Source organism: Ornithodoros turicata, chromosome 1, assembly GCF_037126465.1.
Source record: "Ornithodoros turicata isolate Travis chromosome 1, ASM3712646v1, whole genome shotgun sequence".
Taxonomy (NCBI): domain Eukaryota; kingdom Metazoa; phylum Arthropoda; class Arachnida; order Ixodida; family Argasidae; genus Ornithodoros; species Ornithodoros turicata.
In genome coordinates this window covers 60,095,476-60,115,863 of record NC_088201.1, presented here as the reverse complement: position 1 = coordinate 60,115,863, position 20,388 = coordinate 60,095,476, and the positions used below count along the sequence as shown (strand labels likewise).

At 44.2% G+C, this 20,388-nt stretch overlaps 1 long non-coding RNA gene across 1 annotated transcript in view; it reads left to right on the top strand.

The window, feature by feature from the left end:
- Positions 1 to 16,306: 16,306 nt before the first annotated feature.
- The window catches only part of LOC135399272 (uncharacterized), a 186,190-nt gene continuing 182,108 nt past the window's right edge, over positions 16,307 to 20,388 (top strand). Inside the window, exon 1 of the long non-coding RNA XR_010424233.1 lies at positions 16,307 to 16,394. This is a non-coding gene — a long non-coding RNA (uncharacterized LOC135399272). The remainder of the gene's footprint in view (positions 16,395 to 20,388) is intronic.

Sequence of the window (20,388 nt, the reverse complement as noted above, 5' to 3'; positions counted from 1 at the left end):
TTTCTCGGCGGGCATTCAGTTCCGTACGATACTGCGCGTTCAACCGCAGCGGCAGGTATGGTTGGCAGCGGATTTTGCCTATCGTATTTGAAGAATGCAGACTATGAGACTGACCCATCAGTTGGAGCACAAAGAACCTCCGCCTACAGCAGTCCGCAGTTCTTTCCTTGAATATATCTTCCAAGACTGTTGCATGTGGACGTGACGAGGTTAGTGTCTTCTGTATAATTTATACAGTGATTACCCTCCTTGTGAGAATTACGTTGTGGCATGCAGATGTTAGGAGACCATTTACGCAACAAAGAAAAATACGGATTAAAGAAAATTGAAGTTTACGCACTAAATCAAAAGATTACTGTACAATTCCGAGTGTTATTGAATGCAGCCATGCCAATGCAGTAAGCAACATCCATAGTACGTAAAATGAAGCTGCGTATTCCGCATCTAGGTGTAACATTATAATTGTCACAGCAGTGTGCAGCAATGTAGTTCATGACTTCCTTGGACAAGATGTGGAACCAAATGTTGGAAATACAAGGCAGGGATCAGGTACAAGTTTTCTTCTATTTGTTTTCCTTATAATATGCAGCATACTGCACATAGTAAAGAAGGGCTCTGGATTCTAAACCAACGCAGTTGAAATCCTCAGTTTACCCCAAGCTGTACTATTGTTGTCTAATCTGGGGAAACACCACAGAGGGCAACTAGGATAAAATTGCAGTGCACAAAAAAAAAGAAAGAAAGCCTGGTGTACGACAACCATGTCTACAGGTGCAATGTGCTGGACCCTCGTTGCAAAGAGGCCCACCAGGGGTGCCACTACATCCAGCCCCTCAGCTCCTTCAAGACATGCAAAATACCGTAGACAAAGTGTTCACTTGGAAATCAGACATTTACACAAAATTGCCTTGCAAATTCAGGATCTTTTAGCGCCATCCCAAACACTTGCCATTACGGTATGAAATCCATCACTGTACCACCTTACAAGGTCCACTGCTAAGGACCAACTACAGAAATCAGCAGAAACTGTTCCTCTTCCGAACACATTTTTTCAGCTGATTGGAAATGGCCTTCCTGTGTCCAGTTTCCAAACAGAGTTACACAAACTTGTTGAAGTGTTATTAGAGACAGGCCACTCTGTTGTGTATTTTTGTGTGTGTGTGAAAATGTGCACAGCTCGGTGCAGTTGTGTATTTTATTTATGTGGTTGTGATTTGTTGTATGCTCGTAGTGGTAATATCTCAGTTATCGCATTTATATGGCTTTTTTTTAACAATGTTAGGGTGATGACTTCATGGAAGTGGAAGGAACAGGAGAGGAAGACATCTGGCAATGGTCATGACAGTTGTCCGTCAGGTACGGGACCAATTTCTTTTATAAATGTGGTATATAGCGTGAAGTTGTTACTACCAAAAAGTTTTTTGTTCCCTTTAAAGGAATCTACAAGTGGTGAGCACGCGTAAAGAATTGACATATCTCAATACAACTTAGACCTGCCTGTTGCACATGAGATGTGTGACTCTACTTACACACACAAGCTTCTGCAGGTTCGATGCATGTATATTTGGAAACATGAAAGACAGAGTGCTAAAAATATATCTGAGGTGAAAAATTGAGCAGTTCATTGCAGTAATTCTATCGATTTATTTTCAGCATTTTGGGAAAGATATAGTGATGGCAAGATTACCTGTGTTGTACTGCCATACCATCTGCTATTGGAGTTCCATGTCCCAGTTATTATATATAATAGCTGTTTGAGGCTATTACATATTTATTATGCAAGTTTTGTGCCTGTGAATTCCTGTAAATGTGCTCTGCGGTCATCATACTGGATAGAGAGCTATGCCTGTATAATAACAGTGACTAATGTTCTCCTGCCCATAAACCTACTCCTAGGGTACATCCGCACCCTTGGAAGTCACTGGAGAGGCGTGTTAGTTTAGCTCAGTTGGTAAGGGCCCTGGATCGATAATACAGAAGATGTGGGTTCAAGTCCTACTACTGGCTAACCGTTCCAGTGACTGCCTTCTTTCATCATGCATTTCTTAGGCACTTGATGCTTTGTATGTATTTGTCTTTTCTATGTGTTCCAGTCTCAGAACATCAACTGCCATTTTCAAAAGAACTGGAATATGCCTCTGCAATCTGGAACCCATCCCAACATCTCTTAATCGACAAAGTAGAATTTGTACAGAACCGCACGGTTTGTTGCTGGTGATTATCATCGTTTTTCCAGCGTCTCAGCCATTAAAGCCAAACTCTTTCTTACTCCTTTGATTACCAGATGAAAGGTATCAGGCCTGGCATTCTTTCATAAGTGATATTACAGTCACACTCCTCCCCACACAACTTACTGTCAATCATCTCACAAGTTACTTCCAAGACTTGATGACCTGCACAAAGTACTTGCTCCACCTACACAAACAACAAAATTCCTCTACTCTCCGCACCAGCTGATGGTGTCAAACTGGAATGACCTTCCTGCCCACATAGCATCAGAACAAAATGTATCGTCATTTATTTCCAAGTGCTATGATCGTTTTCAGATCGAATGAATTTCTTTGTGGTGAGTGAACGAATTTTGTGTACATCATTTTGGTATTTGTCTTTTTTGGATAAAAAACTTCCCCCTTTATGTAAATCCCTTCACAAGGGTCTTTAAAGTAAGCAAATGAAATGAAGAACTTCGTGATACTTTCATAGTTGGAGCATTTTTAATGCATATTTCAAAACAGTGGCTGCTACAAATGTGTCAGACACCATTACAAAGGCTGCCGTCTGTATCAGGTGAATCATGATTTTTCCCAGAAGCCCAATAATGTATGATGCTGCATCACATATGCTATTTTGGAGCAATCTCTGCAGACATATTATGAAGATATTATCTGAGTGCCACAATAAACTATATGAACCACATTTCATGTTACATCATCTTTGACTACAACATGCTTATTTGAGTATTTGAGCAGCCCAAGATACAAAGCTTGGTTCCTCAAGGTCTACATCCTACTCGAACTGGGTGTGCACTTTGCACACAAAAGGAAGATTGAGAATGAAAAGATGGCTAGGAAGCAAGCGAACTTGGGTTTGACATCATGTATGGAAGATTGAGGTTTTCGATAGTGAACTTGTGTAGTGAGCACTTCTGGAGGACTGAGAGCAGGAACCGGAGGTCACACAAAGGGTAACCTGCATAATAGTCGGATTTGCTTCCACATAACGATCATTAAAATACTTGAGGTGCTTAAACAGTACTATTTGGGTGCTATCAGACAGTAAGAGTTCGAACAACACTTACGACATACTGACTGAATGGGTGGACAAAAGGATGCGTCAGAACAGGATTGGATTTGTGTCTGGGGTGGAATTGAGAGCCCAATGTAATTCTTACCAGGCGGAGCAGGCTGATGAGATGGTGCTTTGTGTCAGGGGTCAGCACGGTGGTTTATCCAGAATCCCAAACATGGAGGAGTGTTGAAAAAAGTTCGGGGGGAGGGGGGTCATTATTATAGTTACATCATTACCGACATGTGTCTACAGCTGAAATTGCAAGGGCACTCCCTGTAGGGGGTACTTCCACCTAGTATCTTGGGTATTTTAAGCATGTAGTAGTTACTATGGGAAAGGCTTTGCGTATCCTGTTCACCGCGCAGACTGGTATAACATTTCTCTTGCTTTTTTTTTCAAGTTTGTGCAACACCCATCTCACTAACTGTTGGTATGTAGTGTATCTATTTCCTGTATGAGACACGCAAGCTTTGAACAAAGCTAAAGCTAGTAGGACGCCGAGTATTAATTTAGCTGCACTCTTTCTGAATAAGTGACGAACAATAACGAAAAGTTCAGAAAAACTATTTTGTATTGAAACCAACCAGCATGATTGTGCATGAGACACGTACGCTTCTTACTTGTGAATATGAGCGCGAGGTTCGTGCTGCCCTCGAAGTTCTAAATATGCTACTTTAAGAGCAGCCCCTTGCAACATAAGCACTCGACTTCTTTCGGCATTATTATGCGTGAACGACTCCGGCCCCTTTACACGGCGCCGTCAAACATGAAATTTACACAAACTGTTCATGTGCTTCATCGTGATGGATGCTGAAAGCTCATCTAACAGTCTGTCGTTGGAACTTCCTCTTCATGCTGAAGTCGATTCGCGGCTTAACATTTCAAAAGCAAGGCCCCCAAACTCTGCTGCACGTAGCAGGTGCCTCTCTGCTGCTGAAAGGTAGCTGAAAAGCTGATTTGTCGACTCCGCTGTGCTTCCGCGTCCATATTGAAAAAGCACAAAGCAATACGGAAGTTGCGTAAACCACCCGAACTTCCGCTGTGGACTTTCCACCAATAAACGTCGCGGGCGTTTGACGTCATACACATGGGAAAACCACTGCATAATAGCTAGAGTTTTGCGCTGATCGCACGAGTTGAGGGCAGAAATCGAAACCGCCTTTCGGCTCCTTGTTTGGAATAGGTGGCGGCTCCACAGAGACGAAACGTTTCAGTTGTAACTTGGAGGCACCATGTAGGTTCGTTATCCATACAAACAAAGACATTGACCAGGTTCTGGCTAGAGACCCTTTAAAGTATCGGAGTACCGCTACCGTTACTAAGAAAAGTAACGCGAACAGTTTTGCAGTAAAAGAACAGCATATTTATCATGTAGTTCGGACACTTCGCTTGACTTTTATCAATAGCGGGTTCTCGAAGTCGTCTTCTGCCATCCTTGCGGGACGTGGTCTCTCCGGCAGCTGACAGAAGCCTATATGACAATTAAATTGCTGTCGGGCCCACACATACCGCGGAGTCCAATGATCAAGGAATCCTATCTGAACTTAATAATGCCACAGTATATATGAGCGTTATTCAGTGCGACACGGCAGCTTATCAGTGTAATCCAGAGCATACTGTCAAAGACTTGACCTCTGTTCGTAGACTTCGTAGACCTCACCTCTTTTGTTGAACACAGCGTGGCTATTTCCTCCGGTTTCAAAGGAAAACACTGAACATGTGTTCCGTATAATTCCATAATTCCGGTTATGGAGCACGTAGGCGTGTCCACAGGCTTCTTGTCGAGGGCTAGGTGGGACATTGACAATGAATAAGAGTAAGAAAGATGGTCGGTGACAAAAGGGTGGGGCACTAAAAAGTATTGGTATCGTTAACGATACAGAGATCGCGTTACCATAAATTTGTAACTGAAATACTCTTCCGATACCGATTGAAAAGAGAATCGCGATACGCACTCAGATACCGAAAAAGTATCGATTACTGTAACGGCTTTATTTGAAACGACGATACGTACAACACTGCTTAGAAGTCGCCCGAGGACGCACATTCCCCAGCACTCTAGCTCTCGTTCCTCAAGACAGAGCCCTACACTCTAAATCCGGCACCCGATATGTACCGCATGAAAGAAGACCCGCACCTGGGCCAGGGCTGGGCAGGAATACTCAAAATTTGTATTATAATACAAATACATAATACTTGCTAAAAAATTGTATTATAATACTAATACACAATACATTTTATTTTCAAGTATTATAATACATAATACTATTACTTCCCTGTATTACTCAAGTAATACTAGTAATACTTTTGTGCCGTGGCAGACAGTTATTAGAAAAGGAATCACAGACATATTTCTGAAGCCACCGGTCCGGTCACCGAAGTGACTAACAGACAGCTCTCAGGGCATTCTCTCGCGGGACGCAGGTGTGTGTGTCTATAATCCCCTTTTTTTCTGCCTTACTTTCTGACGCACCGACCCTGGCTCCATTCTATGATATGACCCCCTAAGGGCTCCGGGTTGTTCACCCAGAGTGGAGAAGTTTCTCAGAAATTTGAGTCAGCCAGCTCCTGTAATCGTCCCTTCGTTGCACGTTGAAGTGTGATCCTCTGTTGGCAGAACTAGGTCGTGTTCGTAGGACTGGAATGGTACCGAAAGCATACACGTGTAAGACCCATCACCTCAAGCAGGACAGGTCATAAGTATTACGAGTTTTGCAGTAATACAATGCAAGTAATACTCGAATTTTTTTGTATTATAACACGTAATACAAATACACTTATCGGATGGGTATTATAATACGTAATACAAATACTCTAAAGTATTACAGTAACGGTATTATAATACAATGTATTTGTAATACTGCCCAGCCCTGACCTGGGCCAAGCGGTACACATGAAGTACAGATCTCAACCAGCAGGTACAGTTCGCGACCACTGCGAATTTCAAGCGGTACAAGGGCTCCGAGACCCATCCGTACCGGCTAGATACCTTTTAAGCGCGGCCTAAGCAGCTGTACCTCATGTGTACCGCGTGTTTCCGGCGCATGAGTACGAACGCCTTCTCACGATCTCCATGCGCTGCAAAAATATTTCGCGTGATTCCGAATACCAGTCAATAAATTCCCTTATGCAGCAGTGCCGTAATGGATCAGCACTATCATTCCATCAAAGAAGTGCAATAACTAGAACCCGTGACCGTGAGGGATCGCACGTTTGGGAAGAATGCGATTCTTGCAACCGCTGGCAAATCAGTTTGTTTTGAAACGTCGGGGAGCGAGGACGAGTCTGCTCGGTCTTTGAAGAAACTCGTTCGACGCTTTCAAGATTGGAGTCATTTAAGGTGCGTATTCATTAGTCATTTAGGTGCGTCCGCACGACGCATTTTCGTTCATCTTCGTTCATCTTCGCTCTGATTCCCAGTGGTCCTGATCACCGGCAGGCCGGACACAACGACTGAGGGACGGAGACAATGAACTTTGCGCTTCATGCACGAACGTAGGCGAGGTAAGCAAGTAGGCACGTTTTTCAGGCAAGCTATTTTGGTTGTTGGATTTTTTTACATTGTATTTTCTCCTAGGTTACGTCCAGGCGATGTCGTAAATGGGTGAGTAATCATCATCCTGTGGTTGGTGTTACGTTCTGCGGAAGAAACGGAAGTTGGGGAAGAACAGCAATCCAAATGTGTGGAAGAGATAAAGAAGCGTGACCACGGAGCAGCTGCAATGGTGAAGGAAAGATGCAGTGGTCAGCGTTCATTGGTTCATCCATGTACGTTGTGCCCCGTGTGTTCGGCGTTTGTGCATCATGACAATGCACGCTCGCGATGGACAAGCATCACCCCTGAAATGGATGTAATTTTCGAATAAAGGTATTTGTTTGTGATATTTATCGTACAGCGTAGCTTCCTGGGGCTGTTAATATAAGAGGGGAACCACCCCGACGGGTAGGCCTAAATCGCTGCGCGATATCCGTTACATGTACCGCATGTGAGGGCACGCATGTGAGGGCATTTTTTTTAAAATGTACCTCTTGGCCAAGCGGTGCTTAACCGTTACATATGCGTTACCTGGTTTAGAGTGTACGTCTGACAACACCGGCAGTTTGACAAGATTGTCAGTGATGGGTTTAATTTCAGCCGTTCGAACCCAGAATGGTCATTGAAGCCGGTCCACACACAGCGGGTCACCGAGGGAAGCCCCATTCCTCGTCGACGCAAGCAGCAAAGGCTTCGCGAAGATCGTCGCATGAGCGTTTTGAGTGAGAGTAATACCCGAGACGTTCAACACTTTCTCAGGGGACAGCTCAAACTTCTTCATTTTCACCTATAGCTGTCGTGTACAATAGCACACACAATAACACAGTAGTCGGTATATCTGCTGTACTTTTTTCTTTGCCCCTTAAAGCTCAGCTACGCCGATTTTCGAGTGTTACAGAATGGAATGGTACACGATGTGTTCATAAGGGAACACTGATTATGTATGCAAAATAGTTATCCCAAACTCCTCGCAGTTTTCCGAAAAAGTGAATTTTTAGTTTCACTGACATCCCGTCTTGTGGCCCGCAAACCCTGTGTCGACGACACATACGTGGTCTGCCCGCGCTCCGGCTTGGCATGACTTTTGGCTTGGTTTCTTCCGCCAAGCCGGCCAGTTTCTTCTGCCGAGCCGTCTGCTGCGCAGATTCACATTGCGGAAGTGATAAACAGTTCGCTATTAGGGAACCAGTATATTTCTGGACCTCACTAAACCCACGAGGAACGTGAGTTTTGCTTCCTTCGACTGCAAAGCATTTGCTAGGCCAGTACAGACTTCCTGGTGTGGTTCGTGTTCTGTGCTGCGTGCCGAGAATGCGTGAGCGTTTTGCTCCCGTCTGCAAGAACACTTCAGCATGCAGTTCCAGTGTTTCAAACCACAATTTTCCGAAAGGCGAAAGAGAAATCTATTGACTGCAACAATCGGTTACAACTTCGACTGTGTGCCACCTTCGAAAGCAGCGATTTGATCAGTTCATCTGGCTCATACGAATGTTACGGAAGCAATGCGCAACTTCTTTCACAAGAAGCCGAAGATGTCTCGTCCGGGATGCTGTGCCAACCTTATCTGCAGCAGGAGATTGCAGGGGCAGGACTGGGCAGCAGATAAAGGTAAGACGCGTAATGTTAGACAAGTCAGTCATGCGGTGCAAATTGCATCACGTAGAAGAGAAAAATACGCTATCTGTCCCCAAGCAGCAAAATGTACTGAAAGTCGAGTGCAATAGGGGTGGACGGGTAGGTGGAAGACCTACGCAGGCATTCTGGCACCACCGAAAAGCTTGCACTCCTCGTCTCAACTATCAACGTCTGGGGTTCAAGCTGAAGGCTGTCACCAGTGCCAACCAGACGCCCCTTCAAAGTTCATCTGTTTTTGTTGACGGAACAGTGACACCTGGTACTGAAACATTTCATTTTCCGATTAATCAAGTGCATTCCATCACTTGTGCTCGATTTCTTGTGTTCGTATACCCTTGCTGTTGCTCGCTAGCTTATAGCAACCATGCCTGAGGTGCCAGCGCTTTCAGAGTACATTTAAGCAGTATCATCGTATCATATGCACGGCAGCACATCTTGTGTATTTTGAGTAAGGTATAAATTCAGTGTTGGCTCAGCTGTTGTATTTTGGTCACAAATAAGGTGTTCTTCCAGAGCGCTCAAGGGCAGTTCAAGCAGTTTCATGCGTGCAACACCACATACTTTTTCTCAGTTTTGACTAAGGTAAATCGAAATCTTCCAGTTGATGTCTTTCGGTCATAAATTATGTTTTTCAAGACATTCGAACAGCATCATGTGTGCAACAGTACATACTTTTTCTCAGGTGAAGTAAGGTAAATCTGTCTGCCGTGGTGTTCTGGCAGTGCAGCAGAAGCTTTTGTTGAATTCAAGTGGTATCATGTATACAAAAACTTGTTTTATGCCTTTCTGTAGCTGCTGTACTAATATTGTGAGTACAAAGACATTCCTGCAGAACATATCGGAGCATCTTGTGTGCTATTGTTTGTATCATCTGCAGCAGTATATTGATAATGTTAATTATTCAATGACTTCAGCTAACATTTACGTTCTTACTTCCAGGTAAACCTGTCACGCAGATGCCCTACCCCTTGGTATGCAGGTTTCAAGATTGTACCGAAAAAATCCACCTGGAGCATTATTCTTCAATTGGCATTACTATCACAACACACCACATACTGCATGTCTATGGTGCGTGTACAATGCATCAAACCTATTCTCAGGTACAGGCCAGCTGGTACGCAATTACAACATGAAACAACTGACACAGAGACCGTAAAGTCATGCCTTTTCCTCCACGCCTCGGGTTTCATGTTATTATCCTCACATGCAGATCAATTTGCCTGTGCTGTGCAGCATGAGCAAAAGCATATATTGTTTGTAGTCACATGACACGGAACACAAATACAGTGAAACCTTCCTATGTTGGACACCCGCGGTGCAGCCGAAGCGTCTCCTACTTATAGAGGAGTCCGAGTTACAGAATATGACGGCAACAAAAAATGGAAGAGATCACAGCTGTGAGAAATGTCCCCCTTCTTCAATTTAAGGTCCTTAGTGGTACCTGGTGGTGGTTCCTGGTAGTGGTACCTCTACCCACTCTTCACTGATAATTATTACTGATTTTAGTATATTGAATTCCGTTCAGATTCTACTCAATGGCATTACCTCTAGAGCTTTTCGAGCAGCAAGGACTTGTCTCTGAAGCGTCAGCCCACTTCTCATAGCTTTGGTGCAGTGTTTGTTCAAAGACAAACTGTTCAAGACAAAGACAAACAAAAAAGACAAAGACAAACTTCAGTTTGTTAGACAAACTGAAGACAAGTGCTCACATACAGAATTACAATGTAGGCTGACAGCACTTGTTTTTTTTTTTACTCTAAAAACTAAAGCAACAAAATGCTGAGACCAGTATAGGGGAAAAAAGGGGCAAAAGTCAAGGCCACTGGCTCATTTTGGGACTTTTTGGTGCAAAGATGGGCCGATATTGAGGTAATTTGACGAGGGTTTTGTCCGACTTTGCAGGGAAAACCCTATCCTACTTCCAAGATAGGGAGGTGTCCGACATAGAGAATTTCGTCCCCATGTAGTTTCAATGGGAGCCTGCCCGTGCAATGAAATCATGGGGAGTTGTCCGAGGTAGGGAGGTGTCAGACTTTGGAGGTTTTACTGTACTATAGAGCATTCTACATCATGTAGTCTAACAGTTGTTCACGTTTGGATATTTTAACCATGGAATTTACCCTGCATGCACCATACCATGTTCAAACACGAACAACTGCTAGAGAGCAGCATGTACTGCTTCCGTATAGCACATATGGCTTGCGTCCTGTGATCGGAAACAGTGGTGTCTTTTTTCTGCTACAACCAGTAAACTACAATAAAGATTTAGAAATACTGTGTCATACCATAAAGCACTATGGGAAATGGCAGTTTGAAGAACTGGAGAAGACTGTCATTGGAATGGGGGACATGTTCTACGGTGAAATTTTTTACAGTGTGTGCTGTACCACGTAATGCACTGCAGGCCTACCACAGTATGGTAACACTCTGAATACTGATTTGCTCAAAAAAGGAATGTGTGCATTTCTTGTACTAACTTCCCCTTATGCAAGGTTGTAGAAAAATGTTTTCAGCTAATGGGGAGGGAGAGGACATCATTCTGGAGTCTCGTTGACCTACAATGTGTCGTGTGTGAAGGTCATTTTGAAGAGTGTAGGTGGTACAAGACTGTGTTCCCACATTCTTGGCAGTGTTGACTAATAACCATAGTAAAGTAGAGGGTACATTTGTTGCTTCATATATTTGTGTGATGGCCAAGTATGTAGAGATACATCTGTCTCAACATGCAGGTGACAAAACTACTTTTTATGCCTAAACGATGACAAATAGTTGTCTGTTCAGCACCACTAATCATGTGCCAGCCTCCATGACATGTCTGTGACATTCCAAAGTGATGAACATGTCCCATAGATGTGTGCAATGCTGAAGATGACTGTGTACCTTCTATGGATTCTTGATTCAAGAAAAGTACTGTGTGATTTGCTAACAGCGCCTGGCTGTACCTTCACAATTCTACATAAAAATATGTAAAGTTTGCCGAAGGAAACATCATGAAGGTCCATAACGAAAAACCCTGAGACGAGGGATAGGAAGGGACATACACAATGTCTCAACATAGCGTGTTTATGTCCCTTCTTGTATCTCCTCTTCAGGTCTCGCCATCATGGACACTATCACCAGCTCGCTTGCTGTTGAACCGTTCTTTCAACGATAAGGGTCACTTTCATGGACTGGATGGCAGTCAACATGCTGTTAATAAAAAGAATGGAAGGAGCTCAATATGATCCTTAGGCTGTGCATGGTCATTGCTTTCTGACAAATGGTGACTTAGAATTTCAGGACAGTGCCTGCAGTGGTAGCATTCTTGTGTTCTCACCCTTGACGCCCATTGTGTGTCATCGGTCACCTGTAATCTGCTAATATGCACATAGCCAAAAAAAAGTATATTTGTATTTCTTTGAATACAGTTGGTACAGCACATTGTTTTTTACATGTTCTTTGGAAAATATAAATAAAAAAATCTCTACTCTGCAAGTCTCCTGTCAGCTCTACAGAGCAGCTTCGAATTTCACTAGAAGCCACGTGTGAAACCTAGACCAAACTAGTGGTGAAGGTCCATATAGGTAATAGATAGATACTATTATTATTATTAGATCATAGGTCAGGCTTAGGTCCTGGTTGGTAGCAACGCATTTGAATCTTATTAAAAATTGGTGCAGGAGGTGACCAACATCACTAAATACACCAACTGACTCTCACAAATTTTGTGGTGTTATACTTTTGAAACAACATTAATACGCTGCAGTGGTCTTTTGCTCTTTGTTCCCTTTAACCTAGAAATATTAGGTCTTCGGCATCACCAGCCTTAGTTGCTGAGCATGCAGTTATTTACGTTGAGCACCGCAGTTTCATATTTGTTTCTCTGGACAAGCAAGCCCGCTTCCCCATTTTGATAAGAGTCTTTCAGCTTTGACAGGGCATTTGTGGACAAGGAAAACATTTGGACTATTGTATATTTTGCTATGAAGTGCACCGTACAAGGCAGAGGACACCATCAACCATTTCTACCAAGGTTATTAAATTTGTGATAAAGTACATATACCTTTTGTCACTGACTAATTTGGTGGCAAAGTTACTTGAGTGGCAGTTGTGCAATTTTAAGCACATGTTTAAAAAAAAATAGGATATGGGAAGTGCTGACTGGTTGAACATGTGGAGTACCCAATATAATAATTGGGGGTTTACGTCGCGAGACAACTGAGTGTGGAATACACAACACAGTGTAATGTTCCTTATTCTGGCAATGTTAGCATGGTTCAAGAAGTGGGAAATGTCACTACCCTTAATAACATCTGTTGGGCCCAGCAAACAGGATACACATACCCTGATCTGAAGACACTATGCCTAACTCAAAAGCAATATGAAATCGACCCGTACGTGTTTATTTGCGAAACTATTATGAATGAAATATGGCCTGTGTGGTATAGAACAATGCGCACACTCAAGTAAACATGCAAAAAATACGTATAAGGGCTCTCGACCTACATGCCGCGATGCGCTCTACGAGATAAACAACACACTACAAAACTACATCCAACACTTTTTGTGCGGGGCAGCTCTAATGAGCACTTTCATATAACCGACGAATGATTCAACGAATGCAGTTCGAGTGGTCACGATACATTCCTACGTCGTTCATTGCAGTCGCGCTATGATGCTGCACAATATATGTATCTCGTGTAACAAGCCTGGCAATCGCACGATGTGCATGGGCAGAAATACGGCCTTCTTTCTTTGAAGACCAGTCCTCTGCAGGTATATTCTCAAACAATCACCAAGTCTCACGTTGTTGCTCAATCGCTCCCATTCCAGCACTTGTTGTAAAAGCAGCAAACGGGTTGACGTGAATGGCAGCTGAACGGTTGAACTGCGAAGTTCTCGAGCACATAATCACAATTTCACGCCGAAAATGATGTTGAGGTGAGTTCGCGGTTGTTGTTTCAATCGTTCAATAGTTCTCGGGATTACCTCGGACGAAACGCTCATCGTAGCTGGCGGCCATAACTGGATTTCCTCGCAAACGGGAGAAGACGCTAGGGAAGTCAGAGAAAGCCTCAGCTTTCATCCAATCAGACGCACGATTCTCTATCTACGTAAATGGAGCAGGTTTATCCCATCTACGTCACAAAAATGGCTGCGCCCATGGCTTGTTTTGGTTTCCTTGATGAATTAATTTTCGTAATAGGAAGACAAAATTGAGAAACGAAGGTGCGTTTCGGGGGCAGTTGGATGTGCTCGTTCTGAATATCACAACCGTTTCAACACATCGGGAAATCGGCGTAGCTGACCTTTAAGTGATCGAAAGAACATAATTAACGCGAAGCTTGGTGAAAGTATTTATTTGCTACATTAATTCACAACGAATGTTTAAACAGCAAACTTACTTAATTTGTGGAGCTAATTTATGTCGCAGTTGAAATAACAGTTTTCATTTCTTAGAATTCCTTTTTTTTTTTTGGCCTTTTCGATAGTTCGCTTTTCTGACCGTTCGGCCTTCTAAAGGCCAGTTCCCACATACAGCGCTTCGCTTTATAGCCCTAGAAAACAGCGCTTAAAATCTGGGGCTCTTTTTCCGGTTGCCGTTCTCACATATCACCGAGCACAGAGCGCTATCCTGCTGCAGTCACGGGATATCTAGTTGCGACGTGATGCACCGGTACCTCTGTAATTGTTTACTATCCGCGCCGGATATCCGTAGCATGAACGCAGATGACACCTTCGATGCTGTGATCGCGATACCGAACTATAGTATAACCAAACAGCCATGAATTGGCATATGCACGGCGAGATGAAACTCGTGGCCATTTTCACGTCGTCGTCGTCGTCGCCGTCGCCTTCCCGCCTTGCTGCTTCGAGTGATTGGAAGCAAAACAAACCCCAGCTCCCGCGACGTCACGGCTGGAAGACGCTCACGATTGGTTAACACAGACTCACCGCTCAATATAGCGCTAAAAATGTTGACCGAGGCCCTACTTCGACAAGTGTGGTTTTATAGCGGTTCGCACCAATGGAGGAAAATAGAGCGCAATTTTCTAGCGCTATGTAGGAAAGCGCTATATGTGGGAATTGGCCTTAATTGTTCGATGGCTTCGTTTTTCGACCTTTTGAGTTTCGGCCTTGTGATTGCCACCCCTTCTAACAAGCGCTCGAAAAATTCAAACATCCAGGTTTAAAGTGCAGAAAACGGCGCGCGTATGAACACAGAATAACAAGGGCAGAATCTCGAAGTTCACGGTCTTGAAACAAAGAAAATGCACAATTGCTTCGTAGGATGATATGCCGTTTTTTAAAAAAAAACTCGCTATCACCACTTTACCGCTCAGCTTGACGCGCAAAGACACTGTGAAAGTCACATTCTTGCATCCTTTTGGGAGTGGAAGGGACAAAATAAACGTGGAGGCATCGGTGTCCGCCCATTTGTTCGAACGCCGTTTGGTCGAACGCCGTCTGATCGAAGCCGTTTGACCGAAAGCCGGTTGGTCGACACCGTTTGCTCGCAAGACGTTTGTTCGAAGAGAGTTCAAAGCTCGCAGCGTGTCCTTAGCGCCTCTTATTCTGTAACTTTTGACTCGAGCATACGGAAGCAGGCAATCAGTGTTCTCTGATTCTTTTTCTTCTTTTTTCCTTCTTGCTTTTCTTCCAGCTAAAGAGGGAAGACCACCGAAATGGGATAGCTATATGTGCGCGAAAGCCACTCGAAGTCTATGGATGTTAAGAAGGAAGTTACGCCATGGGAAAAAATAATGATATTAAATTAACAGCCATATAAAACCTTACTTCAGCCTTGGTTAGAGTATGTATCTGCAGTCTGGGATCTCTACACATGTACGCTATAAAAACAATCACAAAAAGGTAGACAAAGTACAAAGATAAGCTCCCCGGCTTATATTGTCTCCGTTTCGAAGGGCTTCTTCGGTTCCGTGAAAGTTGCAAGAACCAAATTTAAAACGTAAAAAAGTAAATAAACTAAAACGGTTATTTCTCCTATACAATGTCAGTTAACTACAAACATTAACAATACATTGCTAAAATTGGTCCGCGTTCGATGCGAATAAATCATTCAGAAATGTCATTTATTTATCTGAGTTATTTATTTGTCAAAATGTTTATTAGCTGACAATTGACATAAATTATTATTCGACAAAGTGTTGCGGGATTATGGGTGAAAGGCATGTATGCTATGATTAGTCACTATCTGTCAGAGCGGAAAAACCTATCAAGTTGTCGAACGGGAGAGGCTGAACAACCCAGGCCCTTGGACCGCTTTCTGGATGCGAAAAAGCGAGTTAGGATGAGGAATGTGTTTATGGGCAAGCGGATTACACAGAGTTAAATATTCCTTAGGATAACAGCATTTACGACTGAAGCTTTCTTTTGTTTTTTGTTCCATCAACGCTACAAGCGTGCCAATAAAAAAAATCGATCAAACGACAGCTGTCGTTTCGATCAAACGACGTTCGATCAAACGGCTTTCGACCAAATGACGTTCGATCAAATGTCCCGGAACAGGAGGCATCAAATTCAAAGAATCCGGTAACCAGTTGCACCAAAGAATTCCACTAAATCGCGTAATCGTTTTTATCGCACATTATCTTAGCGCCCATTATCTTAGCCTGGGTAAATGCCCCAAGCAGCATAATGTACTGAAAGTCGAATGCAGTGGGGCTGGACGTGTAGGTGAAAGGCCTTGAACAGACCTGTGAAACTAACGAACATTGATAAGACACATACCTTCCACCCCCATTACATTTGACTTTCCGTACATTGTACTACTTGGTAGCTGTATTTAAGCCGGGTGTCTCCTTCGCTTTGGAATCACATACGCTGTTGCCCGATACGCAACAGACTGCTTCGCCGCCGATGCATTTCTGCAGCCACCTGCTACGCACAGCACCCGATGACATTCTACGCCGTTGACCGCATCATTGCTCGCACGGTAAGTACATAGTTTATGACTGTTTTGTGTTGAATGTTCTTCAAACTGAATGAAGTTAAAATCTGGGCAGGTTGGTAACTCCTTTTAAACCCCAGTGCTGAGTAAAAGAAGGAACAAAGGACGACACAAGTAAAGACAAACGGCAAGTGCGCTGAACTGCCAATGAAAGATTTATTCGATCAAACCAGGACCTTTTATACTCTCCTCCTATTTTCGTGCCGGTGTTTCCACGCGTATAACTAGAAACTTTCGTCACAATATGAAGGTAACTTTCTTAGATATATGTAATGGAGCCGTACTAACGCAATTCCCCCTTGATCGTTTGATTTCTTTCGTTCCCATGAGCAATTAGGCTGCTTGCTTTCTACCCTTAAACAGTACTGTAGCATTTTTGAATAGGGGCTCACATCTTTCACAACTTATCGTATGCCCCCGCCCCCTCCATGTAAACTGTAGTGGTTACCTGTAAGCTCTACCCCCACGACAATTTATATGCCGATTTTCATGGTTAATTTTGCAGTCCATTTCTTTTTTGTGTTTTTTCGTTCCTCGCTAATGCACTAAGCGATTTCCTTTTGGCAAATACCAAGTCTACCCCAAAATACTTACAAAATTTGTTACTCTATGTCCAGACTCATATACATGCGGTATTACGCTCAAATTATGTTTATACATATATATACGTATACTACTATATACCGTAATTATATATGTATATATACATAAGGCAAGGGAACACAGCGACGGATTTGAGGTGTTAGTGGAATACAGAGAGGTTTATTTTGCATAATTAAAACATTCTTTAGGAAATGGGGAAGAGTCGACTTTTCGGGGGGAAGCTCCTCCTTCTTCGGGACGGAAAAGGCAACAAGACTGTCCACGGCTTTTATTCCTTTAGCTTGCTGGCGTAATCTTGTGTATTCGCGCCTCCAGGCGCTCGTCGATGGGTCACGTTCTGGAAGGTTCGTTTGTTGCTGTCCGGTGTGGTGTCACTGCCCTGATGTTCGGGGGTCTTCTGAAGTCAGAGCCGGAGGTCATCGTCTTTCTTCCAAGGGCGTCGTCCGTGGTAAAATCATATCTGGGAGTCCCGGGTTCAGGTCATCGTGTTTGGGAGCCTTAGGTGGCCTCCTCGGGAAGTCGTGGTTCGGGGCGTTGTTCTTGTGGCCCCGTTGCTTCATCAATAGTCCATGTAAGGCTAAGTCATCTATCTGCTTTTTCCGTAGCATTGTCCGCAGTGCGGGGATGTCCTCCAGCCTTATCTGAAAGAGAAGAACAGGGCGAGACGGAGGATAGCTAATTCTTTAAGTATCTAACTGTTTACAGTATACCGGGATCTTCATTATACGAGGGATCTTATTTATACGGGATCTTCATTATACCATATCTTCACGAGGTATACTGTAAACAGTTAGATACTTAGAGAATACTTAAAGAAAAGGCTGACGCCAGACGTAGACTAACTAACTAACCCAGTCGAACAGCTGATCCACGCAGCCGCGCGCGTCTCATCTTCGTCAGTCTACTACAGCAATATGCCAGACAAAACGGGGAGAGAGTAGTACAGAAGCCACGCTCGGTATTCATTAGCTGGTCCATGTCTAGTTTAGGTCCGCCACTGGATTTGAACCTTGAAATCTACATACCTGGATGTAATTATGCAAGGTGCATCGTAATCTGCAATTAATATGCGGCGCTCGGTTCCACAAATTCTTCTGGAGACCCGTGATTCACGGAAAGTTTCGGCAGCGGCGACCATGTCATCTCCATGCGCCCATTGTTTACCTATGACAGCTTACGCACACCTCGCACTCTTCCCAGCATGCCTTTCGCCTGTTCCCTCTCGCTCGTTGCCAAGAATGCACAATGAAAGCGCTAGATCTCGACGGGTATCATTTGTGGTACTCCTACGCATCAGCCATAGAGCTTGGCTTTCCTCACTACACGAAATGTAGTGAGGTTAGGTCAGGCCAGGTCAGTACAAATTTCACGCGGGGAGGGGGGGTCCGGGGGGGGCGGTAGCTTCCCCCCCCCCGCGCAGTTGTTCGAGACTGTGCTGGCAGAAGACAGTGCCAATTTTGGCGCGGAGCAATTGCGTGAGGAGGAGGCCGACTGTCGTCCGCTAGCGGAGTCGCTGTGCGTCTTAGCAACGAACAGGCGAAAAGCATGCTGGGAAGAGTGCGAGGTGTGCGTAAGCTGTCATAGGTAAACAATGGGCGCATGAAGATGACATGGTCGCCGCTGCCGAAACTTTCCGTGAATCACGGGTCTCCAGAGGAATTTGTGGAACCGAGCGCCGCATATTAATTACAGATTACGATGCACCTTGCATAATTACATCCAGGTATGTAGATTTCAAGGTTCAAATCGAGTGGTGGACCTAAATTAGACATGCACCACCAAAACTACTGCGAAAGACGATTACCAAGCGAGAGCCCTCCAAACATACGTCCGAACGCGTCTAACACGAAATTTGAATGAGCAGGGGACGCGGGATGCGCTGCGCGCTGCGCACTCCAAGGACGCTGTCTGTAACGGCTTTCCCCGTGCTATATCAAGAAAGCAGAAAGTCGCGCTAAGACGGGACCAGAGCTATCGCAAAGGGGATGTTTTCCCCGTCAAAATAAGTCCTCGATCACATTCCTACGCCAATAAACAACCGATATCGGGAAAAATGCCACCAGCCCCGTGAATATAAGAAACCGCCCTTGCCATGTTGTGCTAACTCGAGAACGGGGGGGGATATGTTTATTAAGAAAAAAAGAAAGGAAAGGTTAGCCAGGCAAAGAGCCGGCTTGCTATTCCGAAAAAAAAAGGGGGAAGGGGCAAACGAAAAAGAAAAGGAAGGAAAAAGAAAAAGGGGGATCGAAACAGAGGAAAGAAAGAAAAACAAAAAGCAACAGAAAGAAAGGAAAGGGAAAGAAAACAAGAAACAGAACGAAAGGGAAGGAAAAGAAAAGAAACAAGAAGAAAGGAAAGGGAAAGAAAACAAGAAACAAAAAGAAAGGAAAGGGAAAGAAAACAAGAAACAAAAAGAAAGGAAAGGAAAAGAAAAGAGAAACAGAAAGAAAGAAAGGAGAAACAGAAAGAAAGAAAGGAGAAACAGAAAGAAAGAAAGGAGAAACAGAAAGAAAGAAAGGAGAAACAGAAAGAAAGAAAAGAGAAACAAAAAGAAAGAAGAGAATAAACACTAGCACAACGTTACAGGCAGTTCACGAGTCCTGAGACTCGGAGAAAACCGAGGAGAGCGGCAGTGACAGCCCACTGGTTGGGGTGCAAGACGGGGCCAAGAAGAGCGGCCAACGAAAAGTCGTTACAACCAATCTGGAGCAGACGGCAACGGAGGGTGTCTCTATGTTGAAGGTGCTGCTGGCAATACAGGAGTTGGTGTGGGATGTCCGCTTCCACTCCACAGACATTACAGTTTGGTGAATTTAGCCGACCCATCTTGAAGAGAAGTGAGGGTGTACGGGCAACATTGAGACGTAGGCGGTGGAGAAGGGATTCTTCTTTACGGCTGCGGTGGCAAGTGATGACGAACTCCATCAATGGGTCGATAGACCGTAGGAATGAGTTGTAAGTCGTTGTTTCGGCACGGAACTGCTGAGCACATGTGGCACACCGACGGCGTATGTATAGACGGCATGTTGAGGCTGTAAGCGGCAGAGGTGCCAGGGCCGAAGTGTCATCAGACCCAGCGCGTCTCGCTACTGCGTCTGCTCGGGTATTTCCATACACGCCTACGTGGCCAGGGACCCATTGAAACGTGATGTTGTAACCAGTGGCGAAGAGTTCATTGAATTTTTGAAGCGTCATGGTATGCAAATCGCTTATTATGCTGGGGCGAGATGACGACAACATACCTAGTGATGCCTTGCTGTCTGTAAGAATGACCCACGTTCCGTGCCCGGATTCTGTAATATGCTCCAGTGCTGCCAGGATACCAAACAGTTCGGCTTCTGTCGAGGACACTGTATAGGGGAATTTGAAACCGTGG